Source organism: Selaginella moellendorffii, unplaced genomic scaffold (assembly GCF_000143415.4).
Source record: "Selaginella moellendorffii unplaced genomic scaffold, v1.0 SELMOscaffold_80, whole genome shotgun sequence".
NCBI lineage: Eukaryota > Viridiplantae > Streptophyta > Lycopodiopsida > Selaginellales > Selaginellaceae > Selaginella > Selaginella moellendorffii.
The window spans coordinates 825,886-837,756 of NW_003314341.1; positions in this window are offsets into that span (position 1 = coordinate 825,886).

Genomic DNA, 11,871 nt, shown 5'->3' on the forward strand with positions numbered 1-11,871 from the left:
GTTGGCGAACACGACCATGGACAAAAAGGGACTTGGTGGAGACTGGAAAAGAGTTGTCGGGGAAGGCTATTCCCCATGTCTGCGGGCATCTTAAGGATGCTAAGGGGTAGATCTGGGATGATTTCTCATGAACGGATGGCCCAGTCTTTGAGAGATGGGACTAGGATGCAGGTGGCATTAGACCACCGGTGTGACCAGGGTGAATGGGCATGGCCTTAGCATAACGGGCCGATATGTCGGTGGTACCTTGGGGTGTCGGTCATGGGATCGGACACGTAGAGCACTTGGACCAAGTGCAAAGGTTGAGTGGCATGGATGCTATTCTCGGGGCTAGCAAGCCCCAAATCCTGAATGGGACTTATGGAGGTTGTGAGTGAGACTCCTCCTAGTGGTTGGAGGTGTGGTTAAGTGACTAAAGTAGAATAGAAAATTTAGTAGCTTACAGGCGATGAGATTTCTGTCTTTTTGCGCCGGATCATAACATTAGGCCACTAGTATGCCGAAATAGCGCCAAACTCTATTTGGATCCATTTTGCGTACTGGTCCTGGCATTAGGATGCTAGTTGCTCTAGGACTATTCTAAGTTGCTCCAAGCTCCTATCCTTTTGCTCCTTGGGCTGTATGCTCGGGAGTTCATTGTGATACATATATCATATCCATGTGATAATGAGCAATATGTTTATGAAGTTGCTTGGTTAAATGATGATCAATGCCAAAATGGTTGATAGTGAAGCTAGTCTACTTGCATAAAGTGGCATTGACTAAATTCTCTATAGTGGTCTATTATGCTAAGTTTAAGTTGGTTCTTTGTTCCTTGGGGGTTTGCCCATTAAGGTGTTAGAAAGGGTTATAGCATTCACTTGCTATGGCTTGTTGGTTTATCCGTTAATACTTGGAGTAGATTGTTGGATGGAGAAAATGTGTAATTAAGGCATTGATATCACTAGCACTTGTGTTAGTGAAAGCGACATTGTTATTTCAAGTGATGAGGAATTTCCTTAAACCTTGATTTTTAATGCCATTTTTCTTGTCAGTGTTTTGGCTTCACATTAGATTTTGAAGGTGATTGAAGAAAAGTGTTAGTGCAATGTGGATATCCAAAGATATGTTCTTCATGATCAAGCCTTAAATGTTCACTTTACACTTTGCGGATGTCAATGTTGGATGTTGGAAGTATGGGCAAAGATGTTCGATGCTTTAGCATATTGTTGGGTCATGAGAATTGGTGTTGAAGTGAACCTATGTGAAGTGTAAATAGGAGAAACTTGGTTAAGTCTTGAAAGTTTGTATTCCTAGACTGAGAGTCATTCTTTTTTTAGGATGGAAACTTTTTCACAAATTTTCTTCGACTTTTCCAATGGTTGATCTGTTGATCACTTTACCCGAAAAGCATTATGTTTTTGCAAGGAAGTACAAACTAGTGAAGGGGTTGGAGTTGGCTTCGGTTAGTTTAGACCTTAGTGTAAGTGACTAAATTTTCTATTCTACTTTAGTCACTTAACCACACCTCTGACCACTTAGAGGAGTTTCACTCACAACCTCCATAAGTTCTATTTTGGACTTAGGGATTTGCTAGCCCCTAAAAATGGCATCCATGCCACTCAACCATTGCACTTGATCCAAGTGCTCCACATGTCCGATCCCAGGACCGACACCCCAAGGTACCACCGACATATCAGCCCGTTATGCTAAGGCCATACCCATTCACCTTGGTCACATCGGTGGTCTGACACCACCTACATTACAGTCCTGTCTTTCAAAGACTGGGTCATCTGTCCATGAGTGATCATCCCAGATCCACTCCTTAGCATCCTTAGGATGCCCGTAGACATGGGGAATAGCCTTCCCCAATACCCCTTTTCCAATCCCCACATGGTCCCTTTCTGTCCATGGCCATATTCACCAACACTGCCACTAGATCCAGGCCCACAGGCTCGACCACTAAGTCCTAGGGTCCTCTGGGACTTCCTCACCACTTGACTGTATCCTTAATCACTACACCTGAGGACTACTCCTCTTCCTTTCCACAGTCTGGGCCTTTGGGACAACATTTCAGAACACTGTGGCCCTACACGGGCCTCATGGGTACTCTCCCTGCCTTCCACCTTTGGGTGCTCTAGACATAGGCTTAGAGCGAGGTTCCGTTGAGCCACACCAGGTATCCAAGTAGGTAGTGCCACCCACACTTGGATTGGGAGAATCAGCCAGTCGATCTCCCAGGGGAACTAGAGCTGGCTCTTGAACACTTCACCAAGCTACCCCGCTTGTCGGTTTGTGTTCACTCTAGTTTTGGACTTCCCAGTGGACAGCTCATCACCCAACACTAGGTATAGCCTTTCTGGGCCAAACTGGCCTTTCCTGGCAAAACTGGCCTTTCCTGGCCAAACTGGCTCCATTGCAGTCCTCCTCCTTACTATACTTTTGGAGCTCACCAAAAACCCCAGGGTCTGGGAGATGAACGCTTTGGGCTTTCACCCTCTCAAACTTGAACTCGGACTCGGACTCGGATTTGGACTCGGACTCAGACTCGGACTTGGGCTTGGGCTCGGACTCGGACTCGGGCTTGGGCTCGGTCTCGGCCTCGGCCTTGGTCTCAGTCTCAGTCTCAGTCTTGGTCTCGGTCTTGGTCTCGGTCTTGGTCTCGGTCTTGGTCTCGGTCTCGGTCCCAATCTCGGTCCCAGTCTCGACTTCGGACTCCATCTCGGGTCCATCTCGGACTCCATCTTGGACTCCATCTCGGGTCCATCTCAGACTCATCTCGGACTCCATCTCGGACTCCATCTCAAGTCCATCTCAGACTCCATCTCAGACTCCATCTCAGGTCCATCTCAGGTCCATCTCGGGTCCATCTCGAACTCCATCTTGGACTCCATCTCGGACTCCAACTCGGGTACGTTTCAGACTCAACCTCAGGTCCATCTTGGGTCCATCTCAGACTCAATCTTGGGTCCATCTTGGGTCCATCTCAGGTCCATCTCGGACTCCACCTCATATTCCATCTCGAACTCCATCTCGGACTCCACCTCGGACTCCATCTCAGACCCTTCCACGTGTCATGTTTTGGTCCTCTTGTGTCCCCTTTTCTAGAGACTCACTCATGGCTTGCTTTGTGCTTGTTCCTCGAGCACTTCATTGGGAGTTCCACTCCCACTCTTGACGTTTTCAAGTCGGAGCTTTTAGTCCAAATGTGTTACACTCGTTTGGCTTTCACTTTGGCCACTACCACGTGGCACCCTTCCGGCTCCACTTTGGGGCCTAGGGATTTTGTGTCTCACAACTCCACCACCCATAGACAAAGTTCGATGCCCTCATCGAACGGTAAACCCTTTTATAAAGTAACACCCGCATGTATTATTGTTTCCATCCTTGGTACCCGGCCAATATTTGTCTATGGTTTGACACCGAAGGCTCACCATGCCTTGTCCATCCTCTAAGGAGCATAGTCTCTCTAATATAGAGACTCATTCGGCCACCTAGGGCGATTTGCTCCCTTTTATTGGTTCAGTTCTCGCTAAACCAGTTAGAGACACCTTCTCTAACTCAATTCCACTACTCATTCGCGAGTAGTATTAGATTCCATCAACATAACTTTTGCACTTTGGAACTTTTAATTTTGACTTCTCAGAGTCAATTTCCTAGGTGTCTCCGACACCTTACGTTGCACATGGTGCAACTGCACTTCCCCATCCTAGGAAGTTCTTTACTTGAGGGCACCATCATCCTCTCTTCGATATCATGCCACTTTTGGCACTAAGTTCCAATTATCTTAATTTGTGCTAGGGTTTCCCCCGACCTTATTATTTGGCTACCTTACCGCTCCCTCCCTTGGAGCTTCCACTTTTGCCAAATCGGAGCAGTTGAGAATCCATCCTTAGGGAAACATTGCTTTTCTCACAATCCGTTTGCACCCAACACATTAGCATTCTCGGCTTAACTTTGCCATTTGGATTCTTTCCCATGATTCCCATGGCTCTTTTTTTAGCCACTATTCCTTTGCTCCTATCCTTGGTTGTTACACCTAACAACATAGGATCGCTACCTCCATTCTTGAGGTATCCTTTTGGTTCCATAGTGAAGGCTTTTGCTTTGCCAAGTGCAAAGGGTGTTCACCCGTAGTATGTCTCTTTAGCATTTTCTATTGTGGGCTTTATCCACAGCCCAATATTGTGACCCTCCCACAGGTCTTTTATAGAAACTACTTTCTTTGGACTCACTATGCCATCGCATTGACACAACTCATTCCCCTTAGGTGTCCTTCCCACTTGGTCACCTTGACTAAGGTGTAAGCAACCAAAGGGAACGACTTGAGAGACGATCCATGGGGTTCAAATATAGAGGGAAAGGGCCTATGAACAAGAGTGCACTTTCTTTTCCAATCGGTTAAGGGTCTTGGGACATTTGGGGTTAAACGTCCTTGGGTTTGAATAGTACTGAGCTGGGTGACCTCCCGGGAAGTCCAAACTCAGGAGCTTACATTTGGTATCACAGAGGTCTTGGGTCCGACTCTATTGGTTGGCTAGGGGAATCACACCATATGTTGATTGACATCTGGCTGGTCCAGTTTGCTCCCACTGGGCTCGACCCGAGGGGTAGGGTGTCAAGAGAGCGGGGCTCTCGGGAGAGCTACGGCTCTCAACTTCTGTTCACGAGGGCGTGAACTTGTAGGGAAGCATGGTGGATTGTAAGCAACCAAAGGGAACGATTTGAGAGACGATCCATGGGGTTCAAATATAGAGGGAAAGGGCCCATGAACAAGAGTGCACCCCCTTTTCCAATCGGTTAAGGGTCTTAGGATATTTGGGGTTAAGCGTCCTTGGGTTTGAATAGTACTGGGCTGGGTGACCTCCCGGGAAGTCCAAACTCAGGAGCTTACATAAGGCACACTATTATCAATAGTTCAAATCAACGCTTTGAAGCAGGAACCTTATTCCTTAACCTCATAAGGACCTTGTCCTTGTTTTAGCCATAAGATCACTTAGTGATCTCACCGTAGCACCTTAACAAAGTTGCCAAGAGGTACTTCTAGACCTTCAAGTTGTTGACCATAACCTCGGGGGCATCCCCCACACTTGGCAGTGCACCCAAGCCAGCCCTTATGGCCAAGGGTCCATAGCAACTGAGATTAGGTGTCCCCATCTCACTTACCATGTCCTTGGTGCCACTTGCACCAAAGCGTTCAAGTTAGATATGCCGAGCTTTTGCACTAAGCAATCTAACTGTGCATCACGACTCCGAGGCATCCCTCGCTTGGCAGTGTGCCCAAACCAGTCTCCTCACTGAGAGTCCATGACCACCGAAAAATGAGTATCCTCATATTCCAAACCACCACCACGCCCTAGTGATTTGGGACTCAAACCCAAGCACTAGAGGGTCGGGACTCGAACCCAACCTCCATATATGCATCTACAGATGGCATCACACTGACGTGACTCCCCACGCCGGTGCACCAATATATACTTAAAGCGCTCTATAGATCACAGCTTAAGAACCTAGTTCCTCTGTACTACCAAGTCCTCTCACTTGACATATCTGTGATCATGCATGGACTCCTCCATGCTCGGCTGCCTGGGCCACCCCTTTGAAGTTGGCTCCTTCAACTAGGGTATTCGTTCCCCCCGACTTGCCAATCTCACTTAGCAAGTCATTCGGCCACCGTAACATGGTTCATGCATAAGCGTAAAAATCCTTAACCATCAACTTTTGTTTAAACCCCTCTCTTTGAACACTCGGGAACTACTTCCCTAACCTTGATAGCCTCGCCTCATGGCCAACTTCAAGACCACGCTTCTGCTGCGCCACTCTGATTTCACGCGCTCTAGAAACCATTTACACTTGGCTTTTCTAGGTACTTATCTACTTTGAATTGTCTTTCGGAACCTTTGGGAATTGTCTTTGGGAACCTTTGGTAATTGTCTTTGGGAACCTTTGGGAGCTTGCTAAGGCTTCTCCTTTGCAAGCTCTCTACTCACCATATGGTCTAACATGGATAATTCCACATTTTAGACTTTTCATGGCATCGCGGTTGCTAATAGCAACATCCTTGAGCACCCTCTTGATTCTCCACTCCCAACTTGCATAACCACCGTTGGTTATGCCCTTCGATTTCTATGGTTCAATTCCATCCCCATATTAATTGCCTTTTGGCCTCATATGTTTCCTTTGGTTATTCTTCTCAAAACTAGGAGGATAGCTTTGCACCTTCTACCATGCCTTAGCAAGTATTCATAGGGATGAACCTACCTAATAGCTTAAGGAGTGGTTCCTCAATCTAAGTATGCTCACCTTATAATCCCACACACCGGGATTAACGTTACTACTTATGGGCCTCTATATGCCCATCACTAGCCTTGGCATCCCATTTTTGGCTTTGTCCAAATCAGGTAGACGGATTTTTCCCGTCTCCAGAACCTTGGACATTTGGATATCACCTCCTATCCATCATTCGTTAGGGACTTAGTCCCTTGGGCCTTATTTAATGCCCTCGCAACACTAAACACCACTTCCTGGTTGGTTGTCAAGTCCTACAACTCTTTGCTAGTGCTTCCACACCTCCATCATTATTTGGGTCACCACACTCTAACCGCATGCCTTCTAGCTTAGGCTATGCCATTCCCATTTCCATTGGGATTCCTTTGGAAAGGGTTCTTATAAACCCGCTAACTTGACCTCAAGGCAGTATGCCTTGGCACATTTGGTGTTTCCACACTATCAGCTCCACGAGCCTACCTCTATGACACTTTTTACTTGTGTCTAGGTCTTTGCCAAAGACCAATACAGTTGTTTCTTATGCCAACTATCAGTTAGCACTACACCATAATGTTCACACACAACTTTATGCTGAAGTTGCTTTCTTTTGGGGAACACCTTTCCCATGACTTTAACATAGCATATTCTACCTTCGATGAGATACTCTCTATTCTCTTACTTGGATCCTATGATCTTCCCCATCCTTCGTGAGGCACAACACACCTCAGTCCAAATGCTTCTATCAATCCTTTAAGACCATTCCTTGACTCCACTTAAGTCATTCAGCGTTTTGGACTTTTCCTAATCCCCTGACCTATAAGGTCTTACTTTTGATGTGCCAACTCATTGGAATACAACTTCTTGTATTCATGTCCTACTCACCAGGATCACGATTATAAGTGTTATTCCAACACTTGACTATTTTTCGATAATTGTGGGCTACCTTCGCCCTTTAGGACTATCCGTCCATATGATAGGAATATTGATTTATCCTCTAAGCACACCCCCAACTCCTGGGGTTGTTCCAACATTTATTCAAGGTAGCCCAGCTACCATTCCAAGGACTTATGTCCTCATCCACATTTGACCTCCCATGGTCATTAATTCTGGTCTCAAATTCATGAGCACCAGCCTCAACTTCATGAGAATAATTTTGTGACTCCTTTATCATTTTGGAGTCTCTATCTTCCTCGTGATCCCAACTATAGTTCTTTACCACAACTACATTAGCCAGTTTGCTGAGTCAAACGCTCATCTAGATCACATCCTCAACTCAATGAGGAAAACCTTGCACTGTTCCCAAGATCCCAAAGTCATTCCATTATTGACCCTTTTCTATTCACCACCTCGTCTATAAGTTCACACATGAACTGTAATGGAGAGCCATGTCTTCCCGACCTGCTACTCCTCAAGGATAGGCCCACTCCTCAGACCTTCCGATGCCAACATCAATGGTGATAAACTTGAGTACCAATAAAAGTCAGACTAAGGAACAGCTCCGATACCAAGTTGTAAGCGACTAAATTTTCCATTCTACTTTAGTCACTTAACCATGGCTCCGACCACTTGGAGGAGTCTCACTCACAATCTCCGTAAGTCCTATTCTAGACTTAGGGACTTGTTAGCCCCAAGATTGGCATCCATGCCACTCAATCATTGCACTTTGTCCAAGTGCTCCACATGTCCGATCCCAGGACTGACACCCCAAGGTACCACTGACATATCAGCCCGTTACACTAAGGCCATGCCCATTCACCTTGGTCACATCGGTGGTCTGACACCACCTACATTACAGTCCCTTCTCTCAAAGACTGGGTCATCTGTCCATAAGTGATCATCTTAGATCCACTCCTTAGCATCCTTAGGATGCCCATAGACATGGGGAATAGCCTTCCCCAATATCCCTTTTCCGGTCCCCACCAAGTCCCTTTCTGCCCATGGCCATGTTCGCCAACACTGCCACTGGATCCAGGCCCACTGGCTCGACCACTAAGTCCTACGGTCCTCTGGGACTTCCTCACCACCCGACTGTATCCTTGGTCACTACACCAAAGGACTACTCCTCTTCCTTTTCATAGTCTCGGCCTTTGGGACAATATTTCGGAACACCGTGGCCCTACGCGGGTCTCATGGGTACTCTCCCTGCCTTCCGCCTTTGGGTGCTCTAACATGGGCTTAGAGCGAGGTTCTGTTGAGCCACACCAGGTATCCAAGTAGGTAGTGCCACCCACACTTGGACTGGGAGCACCGGCCAGTCGATCTCCTGGGGGAACTAGAGCCGGCTTTTGAACACTTCACCAAGCTACCCTGCTTGTCGGTTCGTGTTCACTCTAGTTTTAGACTTTTCAGTGGGCAGCTCATCACCCAACATTGGGTATAGCCTTTCTGGGCCAAACTAGCCTTTCCTGGCCAAACTGGCTCCACTGCAGTCTTCCCTTTTACTATACTTTTGGAGCTCACCAAACCCCTCAGGGTTTGGGAGACAAACGCTTTGGGCTTTCACCCTCTCAGACTCGAATTTGGACTTGGACTCAGGCTTGGGCTCAGTCTTGGCCTCGGCCTGAGTCTCGGTCTTGGTCCCGATCTTGGTCTCGGTCTCAGTCCTGGTCTTGGTCTCGGTCTCGACTTCGGACTCCATCTCGGGTCCACCATCTCGCGTCCATCTCGGACTCCATCTTGGGTCCATCTCGGACTCCATCTCGGGTCCATCTCAAACTCCATCTCGGACTCCATCTCGAGTCCATCTTGGGTCCATCTCGGGTCCATCTCGAACTCCATCTCGGACTCCATCTTGGACTCCATCTCGGGTCCTTCTCGGACTCCATCTCAAGTCTGTCTTGGACTCAACCTCGGGTCCATCTTGAGTCCATCTCGGACTCAATCTCGGGTCCATCTTGGGTCCATCTCGGGTCCATCTTGGACTCCACCTTGGACTCTATCTCGGACTCCTTCTCGGACTCCATCTCAGACAATTCCACGTGTCATGTTTTGGTCCTCTTGTGTCCCCTTTTCTAGAGACTCACTCATGGTTCACCTCGTGCTTGTTCCTCAAGCACTTCGTTGGAAGTTCCACTCCCACTCTCAACCTTTTCAAGTCAGAGCTTTTAGTCCAAACGTGTTACGCTTGTTTGGCTTTTACTTCGGCCACTACCACGTGGCACCCTTTTGGCTCCACTTTGGGGCCTAGGGATTTTGTGCCTCACACTTAGTAGGTAGTTTGTATGATGCAGCCTGAAAGGGATGTTAACTTTTGGGGCTAAGGCAATTGAGTTGGATAGAGTCTGGAGTTAGTGTAGAAAAGTGGCCATAATGCTTTTCTTAAAAAGGGTGACCCTTGTGCTTTTCTTTTATAGCATTGAGCTCGGTGGCAGGTTTCACCTTGCATTTCGTTAGACTCTATGAGAGTAGTGAGCTCTCACTGCTCTTGACTTGGTCTTGGTGGCCTTGCACCTTAGCTGAGGATGGTGATGTCCGACTTAGTTGTTTGAGGTTGAGATGTTGGTACCCGTACTATAGCTTTATTTATAAGGAGGTTGTGTACCAATATGAGTCCATCTCGTGGTCTTCACTTTATTTTCAACTGAGTGTTGATTATGCATGGCTAGCCTCTTCAAGGCATGCTTAGAGCTAGTGGCTAAATGCATTAGTGAACTTATTATAGTTGAGTTGGATTTGAGTGGTCATTTAGTTCATGCTTGTCCATGAACCTTTATCTTGTACCTGGGGTACTACGTTCATGTTGGACAAGTATATGAACTCGATGACGTGAGTTTAGTGTTTGGGTCTTGTGAAAGGCAAGTTGGAAAGTGATTGTTGGTTGCTTTGCAACTAGTGATTGCTTGTAAATTTTGTCAAAGACTGTGACACTTGCTTCACTTTATGATGATTTAGCAGTGATATGCTTGCTCTACCGGATGGTGTTGCAGAGGATTGTGTCGTTAGACTTACATGGGTTTTTCATGTTGACATACTGACTCTGCCTCTATCGATATCATTTGGTTGTGTTTAGTTCATAGTGTTGGATTTCATTGAGTCTTGGATGTGGTGAATCACTCCTTGATGAAGTGTTATTTATAGTTGAGTATTGTTGAAGGATTAGTCTCGGATACTAAGTAAAGTATCTTCGACTTTGGTTAGCTTAGTTGCTAGAGAGTTTTGGGTGGTGATTCACTCATGCTTTCTTCTAACTTTGTTATAGTGTTGATGGCATTGAAGTGATGCCTTGTCATTGACATTGTTGATGTTGAGATTTGAGTGAAATGAGATGTCTCTTCAAAAGATTGATGTTGAGTTTCATTAGTCTCGATGAAGATAGTGTTGATGATTTGGCTATAGCTTTATGTTATTGGCATTTGTACAATTGCTAATTAGCAACTGTATTAACGTTCAAACGAATTGAGTGGCAAGTTTGAGTTAGTTATGTTCCAAACGAGATTGTTTAATAGAGGTTAAGCTTTAGCTTTCCCTTGAAAAGAGATTTACTCATTGACTATACTAGCTTTACAAGAATAAGAGTTAGTGATTAATATTGGAATATTTGAATCCTTATTGGGTTTGAGTTGGAATATATCGATCATTGATGATTCTTTTTGTGCTTGTTATGAAGTGAGTTACGTCTTGCTATAAATGGATTCATGGAGGATTGTTCAGTGATCACTAATTCAGTATAGCTTCGTTATACTTAGCTTTTGAATTGATGTAGATATACTCTTCATTAGCTTTGGCATTATGAAGTTCAGATTATAGATGTGTTAAGGAAGATATTGTGGGTTGCACTATGAAATTTCATTTTTAGCATTGAAGTTAGTTCATGCAAAGTGTAAGCCATAAATTTTTCCTTTCCAATTTGCCAGCTTACCTCATCTATCTGTCCAACACTGCCTTGGCTTTTGCTAAGTTCCCTCGCCAAGGTTCCCGTCTATGGTACCAACTCCTACTTGGTCCTACTTGGTTTCAGCTACTCACTGCACAAGCAACAGAGTGTTAGCCATCCATCCACGGATTCCCAAATCTCTCCCAATCCCCCTCCCCAGGTTAGACTGGACTTAAGGTTCAGCTACACTCCCCACAAGCACAAGCAACCAAGCATACCAAGCTTCCAAGTTCCTAACATCCCTTGGTACCACAAGACTTGATCATGACACCCTCTAAATCCCAAGTCTCGGGTGCAAACTTGCTTCGGGACACCGGGGCGAAACACCATGGCCTAACGGCCCGGTATGGGTACCTCTACCCCCCCACTTCCATCCCAAAGGGAAGGCCCAAGCCCCTAGGAAGAGCGAGGACCAATGAGCCGCATGGTACTCAAGTGGGGCACCACTCCACATGAGCCGGAAGCACCACAGTCTGTTTCCCTTTCGGGAGTGGGAGTTGCTCTTGAGCACTTTCTTGGATGGCCCCTCCGGCACCAACCAAGTCCATGCTCACTCCCACCCAAGGCCCCTCGGTCCTAGTCCCAACCTCAAGTCAGTTTGGAAGCCCCACTAGAGAGTTCCTTCAAAACTGGTTCCTAAACCTCACTATCCCTACTATACTTTTGGAACCTCCTGCAGCCCCCCTCTCCCCTGGGCGATGCACGCTTTGGGCTTTCACCCCTTGACTCGTATTAGTACTCGGACTTAGTCT